The 19,149-nt window shown below is 36.6% G+C and overlaps 1 protein-coding gene across 4 annotated transcripts in view; it reads right to left on the bottom strand.

Moving 5' to 3' along the window:
• The window catches only part of LOC126928751 (tyrosine-protein kinase Src64B), an 86,984-nt gene that overhangs the window by 42,585 nt on the left and 25,250 nt on the right, over window positions 1-19,149 (bottom strand). The window contains exon 1 of one of the 4 annotated variants that reach the window (XM_050744445.1): window positions 13,078-13,476. The exons of the other annotated variants lie outside the window; for them this stretch is intronic. The gene's annotated coding sequence lies outside the window, so the exon portion shown is untranslated. Of the gene's footprint in view, window positions 1-13,077; window positions 13,477-19,149 lie in introns of those variants that run through there. 4 annotated transcript variants of the gene reach the window in all.

Raw genomic sequence — 19,149 nt, 5'->3', positions numbered from 1 at the left:
TGTCCCTATTCTTGTTTCTTTGATTATTCGTAGAAGATATGGAATTCAACCAAGCAAATTACACGGTGAAATCTTCTCCCTAGAGACACATATCACATACAAATGCGCTTTGCTCGTCGTTTCTCGCGAAATTCTGCTGTTTCCTTTGCATTTGGTGGGTTACGATTGGCCCGATAAAAACTCATTAAAGTTTCAAATTGACCAAAGAACCGGTTCTTTGATGTCTCCCATAGAGAAGTTCTGCTGAAAGGGAATCTGCAAGTTCCGCTCAAATTCTCCACCATGAAAATGCCATACTTACGATAAAAGTTTCCCGATCCAGCGTTTCGAACTTGAAACGCGGCAATGTCCGCGTGAAATACGATCGTCAATATTCTTGCTTAAATTGAATGAAGTTATTAAACGTCCAGATCGAAGGAAATCAAGAACGTACAACCTCTGTCTTCCGGATATTACCATTGCAGATTGAACTTTGTAATATTTAATACCTCGTTGGATTTCTTTCTTTCGAAAGATGTATACCGTGTGTACAAAATGGTTATGAATATATCTAATTAAGAGACAGTTAAATACAATTTCCTAATTTCAACTATTAAAGATTCACAAAGGAAGTTATAAAGACGACGAGGAGAAAAGTTCTGGAGAACGATGTTCAGAATTTTGAAATGTCGATTTTGAAAAATTTACAGGCAATTAGAATGGAATTAATATTACTTACTGGAATTTTACAAGTCGTAAGCTACATAATACTACGACCGACGAATTCTTTTATATCCTTTCGGTTTCCTATTTCTTTCCTTTCACAAGGAAATCTCACGTGTTACGAGTCGTTTGGTCGTCGTACGTACTTATCGTAAAATTATAAAATGAAAAATTAATATGTATTTTATAACGTATAATTATTAGCCATTAAATTACCACGGAAGAATGCAGCACCGACACAAGCAACAAAGTTTAAACGCAATCAAACTCGCCATACTCTCTTCCACCGCGTTTCTGCCAACAGTTGCAGGCGTTGATATTTTCATACTATCCAATCACGTTCCTCCACTTCTCTACCCTCTTTCAACCTTCGATGATCGTATAAAAAAAGAAAGGAGAAGATCAGATGAAAAAAGTGAATCTGCGACGGTGATGGAACAATGCCTGGCACAGATAGTAATATACGGTGGTGCAGAAAAACAAAGGACATGTCTCAAACGGGTTTTCTTCCGCCTATCGTAAGAAATATATCGTCGTGGAGCGCTTCGGGGGTTCTTGCGAGCAAAGTCGCGTGGCTTCGTGTGTATGCCCCTGAGAGATCGATAGCCTCTCCCCCGATAAGGGTAGAACGATTAACGTGGTAATGACGTAGTGGAGGAGTGCAAAGGCCCTCGAGGAAGACTCGACGGCGGCGCGGCGCGGCGCCTGGAAAAGGGAAAGGTAGGATTCGACCGACTGCGAAACGGGGAGAGGCTCGTCGGCTCGTCTCTCTCTCCTCCATCGGGCCGTGCTAATTTCAAATCTGCTCGTTGTTCCGGCCAACGCGCCGACAAAGCTTTGATGCCTCGGTACGCTACAAAAAACTAAGATAAAAAGGGGAGAAAAGAGGGGAGAAAAGGAAGGAAGACGCGACAGACGAGAAGGAAGAAGAAGAAGGAACAAGGAAATTGCGATATGGATGAGAGGGGAACAAAGAGGAAAATGTACAGTGTCAAAAATAAAGATAAACGTTTAAGGATTTATATGGAAGTACAGCGAAGTTATATGGAGGCAAGTTATAGCGAAGATAGTATCGAATGAGAAGAACAAAAAATATCTGTAATCAACATACAATAGCTGCTGAGAGTATTCAAACGCTAATCAACATACAATAACTCACAAAGTATTGGAACACTTGTAGAAGCGTTTTATAGATACACGACGGTATTTCTCGGGCGAGAAAAATATGAAACTATCGAACTAAAAAATGAATGAAAGAGAAAAGTCACTATAGGAAAAAGTCACGTTCGATGTACTATCGTCGATTTTTAGTGAAATTTCGCGGTTGAGTCACCCCGCTTTGATTACCAAACACACCCTCGCCTTTTTTTCTGTTGCTAACTCTCTTCCGGTAAAGCGTTTTTTTTTTCTTTTCTTTTTTCGTCATGAATGATCCGAGTGATATTTTTAGAAGCTGTCGTTGCTCCATTTTCCTGTCACGATCACTGGTCGTTTCCGAAATATAAACGTACAATAGTAGGATGAGGGGCGAGAGTGTACTGAATGTGGATGAAGCGATTCATGATCAGTTTTATAGAGAATATTTGTTATCGATACGGTTTGCGAGATGTTCGAAAGTGTGGACATTTCTGCAAGTGTTGTTTGGTGAGTAATCGTTTAAAACACGTGGATTTTTTATTTGAGAGGGTCGATGTGGATAAAAGGAAATTTCCTCTAGGAGGAGAGTAGCCTGATCTTCTCGATCGGAGCTTTGTTCCACGATAATTTATTAATGAAATTTCTGTTAAAACTTTAGAAAAGCTATCAAACTGCTAAAAATAGGAAACAGTTTTCATAGAACGATAATGTAAAAATAAAACAACTTTTCATCGAGCAGCGAATACTTCTGAAAAAGAAAGAACAGTGATACGTGTTTTTCAATTTAATTTAATATTGTATCAGTGCAATCGGCTATGTAATCTAAATTGAACGTCCTATTAATGTATTCCCTCCTATACGTATTCCACCTAACTTCTACAGCTTATCCTAGATATTATGCACGTGTGTTATCGTGCATAAGCTCGAAATATAGATAAACACAATAGATAAGAAACGCAATAGATAAACGTGTTCTTGTTTCATTTCGTATCGAACGCATTAACATATTTTGCTGAGAATAAAAACTGTGAATATATATATAGAGAGAGAAAGAGAGAGAGAGAGAGAGCAACCGTTTTCATTGTGTGTTGCGTTAGTCTTTTAAATATCATACTGCATACACATGTATATCGGGAATTTCGTTACATAATCGGATTAAATTTCCCATTAGCGCGTTCCACATGTAGTTTGTATTTTGTATAACAACGTATTACTTTGGATAAATTCTGTCAAATTCAGAATACGATTATTATACGTGCCGTATCGATAAAATATTGTATTCTTTCTTTTAATACGAAACTAACAATGGTTGGACGTTTTTGTATTTTAATTTACATCAATGGTAAGATAAGGGAATCCCGAGGAATTTTCAAAATAGGAGTATTATCCACTTTGTTATCTATTAATGAAATATTATAATCGTTCTTTCAATATGAAATTTTCAATTTTTTCAATTCAAGTTTCTCTGTATATCAATTTAACTGGCAAGATAAATGAATTCTGGCAAATTTGAAAATTATTTTTTCTTTCGAAACAATTACAAATTCTTAGACATTCTGATGTTTTAATGTATACAATCGTTGATTTTTATTAACATATCGTACGATCGATATAACGGCGTTGTTAACAGCCACGGAGGTATTCAAATACATTGAAAGATTCAGACTGCCATGACTGGCAGACTGCAGCTGTTTAAGCATATTTATATTCTTATCAACACGAATAAAGAAATAAAACACAACAAGTATTATAACGAGTATTCCGCTTTGGATATTTTGTATATTTTTACATATTACCTGCTTCCTATAAAAAAATTCATAGTCTACTAATTGTACATTACACACTCGTACAACGTTTAAAAGCCTCATATAGAATATTGAAATTCCACAAGTACAGAGTGTTAGAATAGAAAATCGGATTCAGAGAATCGTGTATATTTTACGACTAATTTCTATGTTAACCATCCACTTGGAAAACGACACATTCCCCAGCTATTAACGACAGCGAATGCATTGAAATTCTAAGGCACCATCCACACTATCGTTTCGTTCTCGGTTCCATCACATCCCTGCGTGTCCACAGTTGCTTTCCATCCACGTCATCGCACCGATCCGCCCTCGATTCGGTCAAATTATTATCCCGTACTTTCAATTATAGGTACTCACACCGACAGTAACGACCGATCTCACCTCCGATCCCGTCCCTCCAACGATTCTTCGGAAGAATATTTTACTGGAGCGAGATCGGATTTGTTGGAAATTGATCCGATAACGTGAACGCGCCACATGCATATGCAGATAAAATAATATATCAACGCGCGATTGTGAACGATAAAACGCAATATATATCTCGCTTGTCTGTGTGCTATGTCGCAGCGATTAGCGACTGCCAACTTACCATCAACGCACGACACGCGCAAAATCCACGAAAGATAAAATAATTCACAGTTAACTGAGTTTGACGAGTATACACGTCAAACGAAAGCTTTATTTCGGTGCGTTTGACGCGTATATTCGTCGCCGCTCCTATCTGTTTACGCGCTCCACGATCTAATCCCATGACAGATTTCTGAAATGAAATCCCGCAGCTGACTGGTTAACACGTCTCGTCATATAGCAGAAGCAGAAACGTTAACAGCTATCCTCTTCATAGATAAATGATATTCCCTTTAAAAATCTATGGGGATTTAAGAATTTAAACAAACTGATAATTAAGTAACAAAGAATGAAGAAAAAATGAGTTTTTATTAGGCAGTCCTATCGACTCGGTTTCGATCCTGCTGCAAGCAAAATATTCTTTGCGAGGATCGTCGTGGAGACGAGATCGAACCGGGAACAAACCGATAGTGTGGATCGAGCCTAAAAAGTCGAAACGATGAAATGCAATTTTCCTCGCTAGGATGCACTTCAACTCGAGAAACGCACGGCGACTACGAAATGAATCCCTCAAAGTAGAAGGTATTCGTGACGATAAACTTTGCCAAGAACAAGCTTGAACAGTCGTTAACTTGTCAGTGAAGACATAACGAGCGTATACACGCATACAGCTTGCGTAGTTACGCGCGTATTGCGTGGCAATTAGAACTAGGTGCTATTGGTCCGACCAAATTGTCGATATTTATCCGCTAATGGAACCATATCGTTAACCAATTGGCAATCAGCGTTAACTAGAAGATACTTCGAATAACGAACGAATCCATTTTATGAAACGGATCGTTATTCGAATTATTCGCTGTTCGTGAATAACGAATAAATTAGGTCAGTACTGAATACCTATGGATCCTGATGAACCACCTAAATATCAACAGTTATTTGTACATATTGACGATTTGACGTACATACGAGACATTTTACTTCTCTTTTATATCGAAATTCAAAGACGAATATATCAGCTTCTCAGATGTCAAATTTTCTATGAAGTTATTTATTCCATAAGAAAAACGAATAAATAAAATAACGAGGAACAGGTAACGCGTAACGTCTATATAACCTGTATATGATTATAATAATAAAGTAAAAGTAAAAAACAAAAAATAAAAGTAGATAAAGTAAAGTAAAAGAGCAGGAGACATTATTCAAACGGTAGATAAACGAGCAATAAATAATGAATAAATGCTTACAAATAACATTACAATTAACAAAATAACGAGTAATAACGAACGAGTAATAAATAAAATTGTATCTCTTGCTTAATAGATAAAACTATATGAGCTATAATCAAGCGATGGATGGTAAGAAATAAAATTTCATTGACCATCCATTATTCGACTAGGAGTTCATTGCAATAAATTGTACACCGTGAACCGGATACACGCATACCGATGATTAGAGACAGAGGTGAAAAAGTTGACTGATCGTGACGGAATGGCAAAGGTATTATCGATCGATAATAATCGTCGTTCGATCTACAAATTTATATTCAATCTCGACCTACATACAGTCAGCCGACTTTCGTGCGGTTGCACCATAAGGAAAGTTCCCGGAGAACTGAGAAAATTGCCAATAAATTTTCGCACGCGCCGCTTCCTCGCGTTACGTAGTCCGCTGTCGTTATTAATTCGGTCGTTGTACTCGCTACAATCGATCGATTCGTTTCCAGAAGAACCAACCGGTCGCCGATTTGCACAACTCACTCTGTGTGTGTATGACGCGCACAAAATTCGTTTCGTCCCTTTGATCGATTGAAATTGCGCGCGCGGCGTTCTGTTGTTGGCCACTGGTCGCTGCTCTTCGAACGTATACTTCTTCTTTCATTTTTTCGATTAACAGATGTGCGAGTTGTCTTATTTGGGAAATATATTTGGAGTTTGAGGTTTCTCCGGTTTGTTGAAATGAATTTTCTCGGCAATGAATAAAAATATATTTTCATTCGATCAATAAGAATATATTAGCGAAGACGCGATTTTTCAATGATAAGCAAGAATACATATTTTTATTTTATTAATAAGAACAGTACGGTTTACGTGTATTACATTCAAATCGAAGAATTCGCGATAAGAAACCCGGTTCGTGTTTTTCATTTTCTACGAAAACGTCTTTAGTTTTCGTCCAACGTATGTCGATTTTTTTCAATAAAATATTCATACTATGCAATTGCTACAAGTGTATCTGTAATTATATTTCAATAGAATCGTATTTAAATAAATCATGAAGCTGTGAAACTATTACACGAGTTACTTTAACAGAACCGTTTTAATTTTCATTCGGCAACAAATCAAAAAAACGTGGATCGTTTCTCACGAAAGCAACTTTGTTATATGGTAAGTCTCAAAGTAGGTCTAACTCTGGCTACACAAATTTGATTACGCTTATATTTGTTACATGTACCCCGATTTTAAACAGAAGAAAGAAAGAAATATTACGAATATTACAGGAAAATACAATATGATAAAAGAAGATATATTAAAAAGAAGAAAACAAATAGATTATATCTTCGCATATGCACCTGCGTATTTTAAAACTTCCTTGTAATGAAAACTTTGAGAAAATATAAAAATTCTGCGTGGAAAGTTTAAAGAGGATGAAAAAACGCGGAAGAAAAATATTGATTGAACGTATCAGAAAGCTTGGTTGCTTCGAGTCATTTTAACCGTGATCGCAGGAGAACACTCCTCCGGCATTAAGTTCGCTAATCTCTTCCTCAAAGCTTTTTAATCTTCGGCTCGAACCCTTTATCTGGTATCGACAGTTTGTTGTACAACGCCTTTGTAATCGGTGCTCTCCGTCGTATTATCGTTCGCGATTTACTTTTAACGGCTGTAAAATTACTGTTAACGGCCCTTTCATGATGTAGGAAGCGGAAGAAGCAAGATTGAACTTAGGTCAACGGTACGCCATACCACAAGACTAACTAGCCTCAACTTTCCGCACGAAAATTTATCATTGTTTAATACGGTTAAGTTCGTTGTTAATGACTAGACAAGAGACACAGCGAGTTCATTTTCGAAGTTGCCCATAAAATTTCGCGATCCAATTTGGTAACTACGATAGTGCCATTTATGATCCTTGCATAATTACATATTCACGCGAGTTGATATCTTCATAGCAATGCAATCTTGAAGGTCTATAGTCTATTAACGAATAGACAGGAATTTTGAAAAATGAGGAATGTAAGAATTATACAAAAAATAACGTAATAATAAAATGTAACAAAGAGCGATAGGATTATGCGTATGTAAAGGAATAAATAAGAAAAGAAGGAGAATATTAAAAAAGGGTGAGAAAACAAGACGAATACTTCAGTGTAAATAAGAAAATGTAAGAATAATAAGAAAATAATATAATAAACGAACGAAATAAGAATTTGTAATTATAAGAAAGGTGAAAAGATATTGTTTAAAAAATAGATAAGAATTCTGGCATGGTTTTATATGAATGAAAAAGAACTGATTCTCGTTCTCGTTCAGTTTTCATACGCGACGTACGCAATACGGAAAATCTGTCTCGAGCACAGGTTGATTCTAACGACGATTTTGCAGGTTATTGAGTTCTGTTGTGCAGACTTGTCGCGCGGTTTGCATACTGAAAAGACGCTTTCACACGACGATTCGTGAACGTTCACAAGGATGACTGCGATTAAAATAGATCCAGCGAGAGTGAGGAATTGTTTCCATGCACAGAGTTGTTTGCCAGTACATTTGAAACGCGAAATGATTGAAATAGGCGAACGTACTCGACTCGTTTCAAATATCGTTGCAATTCTTCCAGTGAATATCCAAGACCAAAATCATTCGAATCATTAAACTTTAAATGCGACCAACCTTATTTATGTTAAAAATAGATTTGTGTACATGATGAAAGAGGACAATTATTGGAAGCTTTATACTTAAATATCATTTTGATGGAGTAATTTTCAAAGTTGTAAATTTTTTATCTATTACACGGTGAATATTTAAATAAAGAAACTATGCAAAATAATGAATTGCACAAAAATTACCAAATTCCTTTATTCTAACGAAACTGAATGCTGCGAGTGAAAATTTGGTCTTGTTTAAATGTAAATAACCACATCCATTGATGTTGTATAGTATAAAGTCGTGACACGGTTCTCAATGATCTCAATGATCTAAATGACTATGATTGTAGCGGAAAGAGCATCAATCTCCTCGAAAGAACAGCCGAGAGAAAGTTCAAGCCAGCTTATTTGTTGAGACTGAGCAATAAACGAAGGTAGTGCTACATAATTTCGAGCCAACTAGAGATCCAATTACTCGATCCTAATTAATCACTGGACTACATACTGCTTACTGCTGACTGACAAACAACTCCTGACAAGTGAATTCTTGTTCTCAAATCCTGTTTTCCAACATACTTGTGCTTTAGACTGCCTCCTCTCGACAAACAGCTCTTGTGCTAATAACTACCAACGAATAGATGCAAACTTTGCTTCAAACACTTCCAATTTAACTACTAAAAACTATTTCATTGTTTAGATACAAATGTAACTTTACCTTTGCACATAATATATTACTAGACCGTGGATATTTATGGATTCACGGTAAATCTTTAAATGTAAAAATATATAACACACATAATATGCAAAAATATGTTAAAATATTTAGAGTATTTATTACAGTGTTCAGTAGATCAAACGATTTTCTGCCTAGTTTCCATTTCTCTATATTCACAAAAATCTGAATGTGTAGTCTATATACATAGGCATTACTTTGCTACTCCAAACGATAAGAACAAAAAGACACGCAGAAATTGTTGTTGTGACAACAAATGTGAATCTTGTTGTGACAAAATATAAAAACAGGAATTCTATGATACTTCGCTATTAAACGTGATAAAATTAACGATTCTATTTCGCTATAAAAAATGATAAAGGCTACAATTATATTTGGTTAATACGAATGATGAAAGTAGAAATGAAACAACAGCCTAATCTATTTTCAAACCTCACTGTACGTACTTTGAAATATTAAAACAGTTTTTTTTTTCACCACAATAAACTGGTCTACAATTATTCGAAAAGCTCCAAAAAAAAAAAAAAGTAATTTCCCAATACATCCGTAAATCATCTAAATCTAAACGATTTCTCCTCGAATATCTATTCAAACATGCAATCGTATTTTCAAGTCATCGCGTATTCAAACGCGGATAAATACGTAAGAATGGATATCGGAATGAGTAAACTTTGTCGATCCACCAATGTACCTGGACTTCCCAAAATAAATATGTATGCGGATAAAACGACCATTCAAACAGAGCATCGAGATTCGATCGTTGAAAACGTTGGATAGCGAAATTTTCGTTAGCTGATTCGAGGTTTCCGGAACAGTCGGCCACCACCGAAAGGTCAGTCGCTCGATGCGGAAATCGTGTCGGTGCGGTGGCCAGTCGGCGAAATAACGAAAATTCAGCGACGTGTGTTGGAACACCTGGCTGATTCGCAGGCTGAGAAGGTGCTCGCCCGCACGAATTTAATTCTTTCGAACCGAATCCAAATTTCATTCTCAGCCTGTCCGCCTTTCCCGAGTAATCGTCGATCCGTGCGCCGTACCGGAAACTCGCCATGACGCGACGTTCGCGTTTCGTAATACACTTGCCCATGAACAATTACCCGCGTATAAAAAAGCTTCTGCTTTTGGATCGTGCAACGAAATTTACTTTTCCATCAAGTTCTACGCGAGGAATTTTTAGGACGATAATTAAATTAGCGTTGGTCGAATTTTCATTACGTGCTATATTTTATACTGTTCATCCTATTTCATTTAGTTAAAATGTCCTATCTATTATCTCGAAACTGAAGAAATCTGAATGTTTCTTATTTTCTTTATGCTATCTTTGTTTTTCTTCGATTTAAAATACTCAGCCTTATTATTCGTTATGTCTTTGTTTTATAATTATTGGTTTCTTTTATTGTTCTTATTTAGACGATACGAAAAAAGGGGAACTTCAACTATTTCAACATGTCTAAAATAAAAATAAAATGAAAATATTATAACATTATTTAAGTGATAATATACAAGAGATCATTCGAATATAAAGTTACATGGAGAAGACCATTTTCATGTGAAATATGTTAATAAAATGGATATTTCCTCGTCAGAAGGCAGTGTTCCCCTAATGTAAATCATACACAGTATTTTATACTCCGTCCACACACATCATGTACTAAGTACGTATTAAATCTTGATTTCGTCAGCGTCCAATTCATGGTCTACCCTTACGAGCCACAAAATGTGACCACATGTGTCCCACTAATTTCATCGTTATGTATTATGTACTGCTAGATACAACCTAATAACACATACCTCTAGAACGTCCAATAAAACACATCCTACACATATTTCCATATTGAACTGACATTATAAATGTGTGGGTAACGAATTGATTAAGGACTAACTGATATACCGGAATAATTAAAATTTCAAAGTATAATGACGCTCAAACATTGACTTTTAATATAAATATTGATCCATAGATATCTACCTCGGTATTTCCTTTTTATGAATAAACGAATTGAATAAATATTATAGAAAAATACAGGTTGCAATTTAGGATAGAGACGCAGTCACATTTTCCAACCTGAAGAATATACAAAAATAGATAAATTTAATGACAGTACGTGATGCTGCATTTCGAACGATATTTATGCTTTTAAGGGAGACTGACGTTGCAATTTATTTATTAATCAATTCACACGTAACTATAAAAGAAACACAAACGCTATAAATATGTAAACAAGTATCTTTCTCAAGCATGTTATAATAGAAGTAAAAAATAAGAAATATCTTTTTCTCGATATTAAAAAGATTCAGAAGAGATAGATTTTATCTTATAAATAACGTGTCGTTCCTGTGTATAACCGCTTGAAAAATATCGTTAATTCTAATTAGATGAAAACCTACGTGTGCAAATAGGCGACAACATTTTAATGTTAAGAATAAGAAGTACAAAGTTCGCGCGTCATTTTAACGGTTCAAGAGTAAAGGCTCATTTATAATAGGATCGAATATTCAAATACTTCAAGTGACCCCAACCAAACACTCAAACGTATTCAAACAGCCAAGCGTCTCGTTTCTCTAACTTAAAAGGAGCGTCGAATCTATCGGTGACAAAAAGCAAAGTAAGCTGTTTGTCCGAAAATAGAGTCTGGTTGTTCAGTGACGCGAAAGAGGAACGCGAAGAAGCCCGATCGGAAAATAATCCGACGGATCCCTGTCGCGTCGAATTCGGGGTTTCTAGAGCACTCGGACACAGTTTTTTAAAGGTCGACAACCTTTTCCACCCTGCGTCATTGTTGAGTTACGTTGGTACTCCCGTTCGATATCGCTAAAATGCTATTAGGTCGATCCCAAAACGACTTCCTGGCGAGTTCTCGCAGCTCTTTCCAACTTCGTTTCCATCTGCTTCGCTTTGCCCGTGAGCACGATTTCCAGAAATTTACGAGACTTTCCTAGGCAAACTCGGAGAACGTGTTCCCTCCGGAAACGAAATTCTACAGAAAAAGCGGAGGGCGCGTTTGCGAAATAAAATAGCCGTAAAGTTTCTCAGCGACAAACAGTTGGTTCTCTGTCGATGTCGTTTGTCCCAGATTGATTTTGCAACTCAGACTACCGTGCTTCCATTTTGTTTGATAAACGGCGATAAGTTTCGACGTGAATAACGATCTATACGTGTGTTCGATCTAATTGTACTTTCTTGTTTTGCACTATGACTCCCTCTTGCGCGATAATTCAGTTAATAATGAACGAACTCTTGATGTTTGTGTAAATTCATATCTTTACGAATATATGAGCCATTAGCAGGCCAAAATCATTAACTACACTTTTTGAAATTTTTGAAATTTTCCTGTCAGAACTCTCGACCGATGTGTATCTTATAATAACATATTTTAATAACATAATTTCATCGATTTTGTCTATTTCTTCTTTTGTGAAGTAATACGTATATCTCGCAAAGTTCTGGGATTATGCCGATATTAAATGTTGAGATTTCTTTGACTCACAATTTTTGTTACAGTGTTCATCAGCCTGCCCACTTCGTGGCCAGATCGTTCGCTTCCCACATGCCACGGGGCACCGTGTCCTCGAGTGTTCACGAATGTAACTGAGTGTACCTGAGTATACCCGAGTGTATTTGAGTATATCCGAGTATATCCGAGTGTACCCGAGTGTACCTGAGTATCCCGAATGTATCCGAGTACACCCGAATCATCGGTACCGTGTAAACGATCCTCTGTGGCAGACAGCAACAGAAGAGATCACACCCCTTGTCGACCCTCCGCAACTAACATCCGTGACTCTTATTGTCAGAACCGCAGTAGTCCTTAAGTCCTTATGAGTATCACCACTCAAACCCCAAGCCTAAGCCTAAACCCTGATGATACATTTGGGGTTCCGACTATCGGCGATACAATATTTATTGAAATAGAACGACAATAGAACATAGAACTCGTGATGCATTGAGCTTGACACGCGTATCTCCTCTATAGAAGAATCGACGCTTACATATTCATATCCACGCGCCAAACTTTTCAACTCTCATCCGTCTAGGTACAACTGTAATTAAGGAAATAGAAGCTAAAAATAGATGTTCGTTGCATCCATTAAATATCACAGCCAGCAATCTACTTCGAATATTTTCGAATATTATGGTATGTACATTTTGCACAATTTTACACCTTTGAATTTTTCATAGACGCATAAAAATCTGTAGTGTATTAATAATATTACTTCGCCAACACAAAGGAACCATGATTTCTCTGTCATGACAAACATCCAATACGTACAGTGACTTTATTTTCTCGCGAGGTGACACCAGGAAGGCTTCCGGTTATCGTTCGATCTTCTTTGACTTCTTTTCGGCCTGCAACAAAGACGAGGCTCTCCAAGGTACGTTGTACGTTCCTTTTGTCTAAACGCCGACATTATGGCTGTCCCTACTTTTCCCTACGCCACTGTGCAAAAGGTTGGAGGGTAAAGTAAGTAGGCACTTCAGCGAACTATTGATAGCACTAGCCAACCGTGGCCTTTCAAAGATTTGTCTCGCTCTCTTCTGTTCCCGGTTCGAACCTGGTTTCGCCCCTCTTGTTGCGTGTGTTCCACACACACCAAGTTAAACACCCGTTCACAGAAGTCTTAACTATGTAACGGTTGTGTTATTTTCATTACTAACTAACGATCTAACTAGACAATACGCTCGGCTTTTATTTCATTCCGTATAATGTCTGTGCGCTCAATATCGCGCTGGAGAACGATCGTCGCTCGCCGTACTATACTAGCAGCCCGAGCGTCAGGTTTCTCCTATTGCTTATTGTCAGTGGAAGAGCTATGAATTTTTTAGAACACTCCAATGGTGTGTTTCCAGGATAAAAATACTCTGCTTTTGCTACAATTCCATGTTATCGAGATATCAAGGGTTCTTGCGTTTTTGCGCTAATTACTCGACAAATGTTTTATTCCTCTCTCTTCCCTTTTTTTCTCTTTTTTTTTCGTTACTATTATAGTGATTACAAGAAGTATTCGCATACGCTCTTATTTTTTAACGCAGACATCGAATGCGATTTCGAATATCTTGTAAGTTTTATTTCCTAACTTTTATGAAATGCAGGAATTTTTTGATTATGTTTGTTGAATATTTTAGCAGATTAATCGCAAAACCAATTTACTTTCCCTAAAAGACTTTTCTTCGAGAATAAAAATTTCCAATTGACCAGTGATTAAAGGAGCGAGTGATTCAAGTTTCTCAAACACAAGAGATTGAAATATCCAACCGCAATCTTACGCTAATTAAACGAAATATTCAGCCAGGTGGCTTGCAATTCAATCGATGAATGTGTACATTATATCTTTGATTTTGCGATACGTATAATGAACATTTTCTTGAAAATAAATTCACGACAAATACGCGTATTATTTCGATTATGCGCGTACAATGTATACAAGGTAGGTGCACAGGTCGCAAACCGCATGCTCGATAACGAATAACCTGCCATATACAGAATATTCGAACAGAGTCGAGGCGAACGCGTACGCGCTTCGCCGTAATTACGATTCTCGATATTGTTTTCGGTCGCATTATTAGTTCGAATTCCGGCGAAAACCACCGAGCATCACGAGAACGATAAATCGATGAGATCCCGGCGTAATAGGAATCGATTAACGACCACGCACAACGTGCTACATATTATACTTATCGACGTTTAACATTGCAAGATGATCGCACGAAGTTTAAAGAAAATTGCGTTAATCATTAAATACGCATACCTATCAATGTTAATCTTCGATTCTGTTTTACCGGTTAATTTGGATATTAATTAGAGATTTTAATTTTAGATATTTTCAGCTATGTGATATCAGAATATCAGAAAAAATTATTCCGAGTTTGTCTTTTCATGCCCATAATATTATTCGACTTATATGCGAACATAAATACCTATCTAATTAAATTCACTCGTTTCCACGATGCCTACATATATGTACATGCGTTTAGTATTATGAAATAGAATGTTATATACGCAAGTACATTGCACTTGCGCGTATTAGCTTATAAATCTATCGATTTAGTAATTTTCTTTAATGCAACGGTATCACCGTTAGTAGAAATGACAAATAAAAATGTTATAAATAATTGAGAGCAGAAGGGGGAAATTAAAAATAAATTGCAAACAAGCTAGAAATGAAAGCATAGCACTTGGAAAATCAATAGTTAAAAGCAAAGGAATAAAAATACTGTAATTAGAAAGGAAAGAGGAACGTTTTCGATAGATTGAAGTGAAAACGTCTTACGATTTTTTCCAGCGGCATAATCGATGTCTTGTTTCCAGAATACAAACAATCGTACCGCTCGTATATAAGGGTGAAAAAGAGAAGGAAACGAGCCGTGTAATACAAACCAGACACGAAACCCATATGCTTCAATTTCCGTGCACTACCCGGCGGAAAAGGAAACAAAACTAACGGCGCGCGATTAAAAACGGATAGTATAACCCTCGTGTTTAATTTCCCACCCTTGCCGTGTTATGGCAGAGCTGATTCGACTGGTAGAATCGAATCGAATCGGATCGAATGGAACTTCCTTTCTTCCTTCCTCGCGAGATAGATAGGTCATACAAAATGTAGAAAATGTAGATTTAAGAATATCGAGGAATCAAACAGTTAGAAGATGTAAAAAAGCATATACTTATGTGTCATTAGAATTATTAAATCACCCTATGAATCATATCTTTGTAATATGTTATATCCTGTATACTAATGAAACGTATATCCTTTAAATTGTTACGTAAACGTTATCTACTGATTGCTAGTAGCAAATATAACAATAGCATATCGGTAACGATAATTAAAACGATAGATAGTCACTGATGATATATAAATTACATAAAAGCAAAGAATCTCCAAACCTGTTGAGGTGTATATTAAACGTGTTGGTTTGTTTATTAAAGAGACGAGTAATAAAATTGTAATAGTCAGTGTATATTAAAATCACTGTAAGTACAAGTACAGGAATAATGTATACCAGTCGTAATCGTCGCTCGCTCAATGCTACTACTCGACTCTACGCTCACTATTCGACTGTATGACTCGCTATAATGACTCGTTATTATGGCTGTCCTAGAGAGCACGTTCGTCTGTTTGTATCGACAAGTGTTATTACAAGAAGTTCAAATGTAACTCCGGTTGACGATTACACATAACAGCGATAATATTTTGTCCGGAGTTCATTTACCTTTGAACCTAGCAAAGCAAAACAACGTTGGTATTGCAAGGCACAATAATATGAGTCTCTCCCGATACAAATCTTCCGTTGATTCGTGTGCCTCTACATTGTATCATCCAAAAGCAAAATATCAAGCACCCAACAGTATTTTCATAAATCACGTTTTAACCGGAATTCAAAGGTTCTCACCAATTTGACCGAAACATTTGCACGATCCTGCTGACAAATCCATATTCGCCTGTAGCTCCTCGCACAAGTTGTCCAATATTTTTCGTAAACAAGCATCAGAGCGGATGCACAAGCGACGCCGGGATACGCATCGACCGAACGAGTGCAACATCCAGTTGCCAGCAAGCACGAAACACTTCCCTATAGTTTATCCCGCTTGCTCGTCTATTTGCTCCCTATTTTCTGGCTGGTGGCACAAAGTTCTTGCGCGATGCATACCGGGACCGTGGAAAGTTGTTGAAAGAACGGGAAAAATGGCGCGGTAAAAAGCGGAGGACGGCCGAGTTTCCGTCTTCCCGTTTTATTATCTAGTCTCCGTGTAATCTCTCTACCCTTTCTTTATCTCCCTTCTTCTCTTTCTATCCCCTCTTTCGCTCTTGTTATTTTTTCTTTCCTTCTTTTTCCGTCAGTCCCGCTGGGATCGTGTTTAACATTTTTACGTGTATTCAACTGGTTGCCGTTCAGTAGGGTTTCGTGCTCGAAAACTTTAATAAACGAGCCATCCAACCGTTCGTTCGCTCTTTTCTTTCTTCGTCTCGTTTCCACCCTCTGTTGCTACGATGAAAGCGACGCGAAGGCGGAGGATCGGTGCCTCTGTCTTCCTCTCGCGCGCATTAGTGCGCCCCGCAACTCTGCTGTTCTTCGTCTGTCCCGCCGCTTTCGACTCTTTGGGACACACGATCGATCGATATCCATTCCCCGGGGGGAGACGAATTTTCGCACGGCAACAAGATATATCCGGAGGAAATAGGCCCGCGACATTAATAGACACCGGCAACATAGTAACACCCTTTACGTCTCTATCGGTATTCAGCGGGATTATCACGATTTTCCACGAATCCATATATTTGTAATATACAAAGGTATCGAATTGGATAATAAGGTCGTTCGCGTTTCTTCAGAAAAACGTCAAAGATCGTTTGCTGTTGTATGGAATTTATTCAATTAGCGACGCGTTCTATTATTCTTTACAAGTGCGTTAACGATTTATATGTTGTATATTTTGAAAGATTTTTACAGATGCGTTTCAATGTGTATATTTTTATACTTTTCAAAGTATCTTACATTTTCGAAATATCGAAACAGGTATCTATATCGTTAATTTGCTGATTCATATCGGTTTATATCGTCTATGGCTCCATACAGTTAATTACTCACGTTCAGGCTGTAGTTCTTATTTCTGGTAATGGATTCTTTTAATTTATGGTTGCAATCAAACATATACAAGTGAAATTAAAATACAACCTCAATAGTATCTCTTTGTTTAAACTGAATGTGATGCTCGATATCGTGCGATTCGATAAGGTATAGTTCATTAAAATAAGTTGAACAAATGTTCAATTAATTCAAACGAAATTCTTCTCTTCTCTTCTTCATTTCTGTGAAATTAATCTAACAATTTGAGAAAATAACGTATGATATAATGATTCTTATCTTACTTCCTAAAGAAGAATGGTCAATATAAATAATGCAAATAATCTCCTTGCGTTGATTTAAATTTCCTCGATAAAGAAAAAGCTCTTCGACACAATTTAATTCGATAAATAATTAAACGAACCATTCACATCGTCGTATTTGTTTAATCAACAGCAATGAAACCTTATCGATTTGAAAGTAATCAATATAATGGAGCATCTTCCGTGAAATTGTGTTTTAATTTTCGCGCCACCGTTAATCCTCGAAGAAATCCTTTAATCTGTTTTTCCTTTTATCCTAAGTCTTATAGGATACAGGAAAACAGAAGGGAAGGAAGAAAAGAAAAGAAATACGAACGGTATATTTTTAAGTGGTCGCAGCTGGAGTTAACTCTAAGATTAGATAATAAACTCTTCGTTTTCTATCTCATCTAAATCCTATGAATTCTCTTTAAGTTATGCGTGTTTTTATGTATACATAGACGATTTAACATAAACATCTGAACTCGAATAGTCAACCAATCGAAAAGTATCAAGAATGGAATTTTTTCATAGTCACACAATTCTCCTCGACTCTACAGATAAAAATCGAACTTTCGAAAATTCTCCGATTCTTTTGCAATGCTCCTTTCGCGTATATTTTTCGTTAAATAACGTAGTTACGCAACGAGGTATTATTTCCTGATTCTATTGTAGAAACTGATTAATTACAGTAAAAAGTGTTTTAGCTACTTGTATTTAACGAAAAACTAGGATATAACTAATTTATAGATAGAATATATCGACAGTGTATAAAGAGATGACGAAAATGACAACAGCTTATGGTAATTGCAAACGTTTTATTCCCCGATTAGTCACGTAACAATTACTTGGTCCTACAATTGATAGCCGAATAAACGAGGACGTTAGATAAACAGGAAACGCGTTAAAGCAATTTTCACCTTCTTAATATTTTTAACAAAAGAAGAGTCCTAAGTGTTTCCTTCCTATATCGTAACTTCTTTTGCTATAACATATACGCACGTCACTATGCTTTTTACCGCCACGTGTAAAATATTAAACGCATGAACGTTTTGTAATTTTACATTATGAAATTATAAGACATATTCAACAGTATTTTAACAAAAGATATCATTACCAATAGAAGACAATATAATAAATCATGTTCAAAATACTGGCATGAAATAAATTTTTTAAAATTTCATGACGCAAATTGTTAATAAGTAAACATTTCGTACATTACAGCCAAAGACCTTTATCTCATCTCCACTACACGATAACAAAAATACATTTCACAGCCCCTAAAAACCATATCAAACTGTTTGTTAAAAATTTCGCAAAAAAAAGCCAACGCAATTTCCCAAAATCCCCACAATTATCGGCCGTACTATAATAATCTACTGGAAACTTCGTCTTCGAGAGAATTCTTCGCCAGACTAGCAGGCGAGCGTGCAACAATGTATTAGGGATGATCAGCGAATTCGAGACACGTTTTGTCC

This window comes from Bombus affinis, chromosome 2 (genome assembly GCF_024516045.1).
Source record: "Bombus affinis isolate iyBomAffi1 chromosome 2, iyBomAffi1.2, whole genome shotgun sequence".
Classification (NCBI taxonomy): Eukaryota; Metazoa; Arthropoda; class Insecta; order Hymenoptera; family Apidae; genus Bombus; species Bombus affinis.
This window is presented reverse-complemented; position numbering and strand designations above follow the sequence as displayed.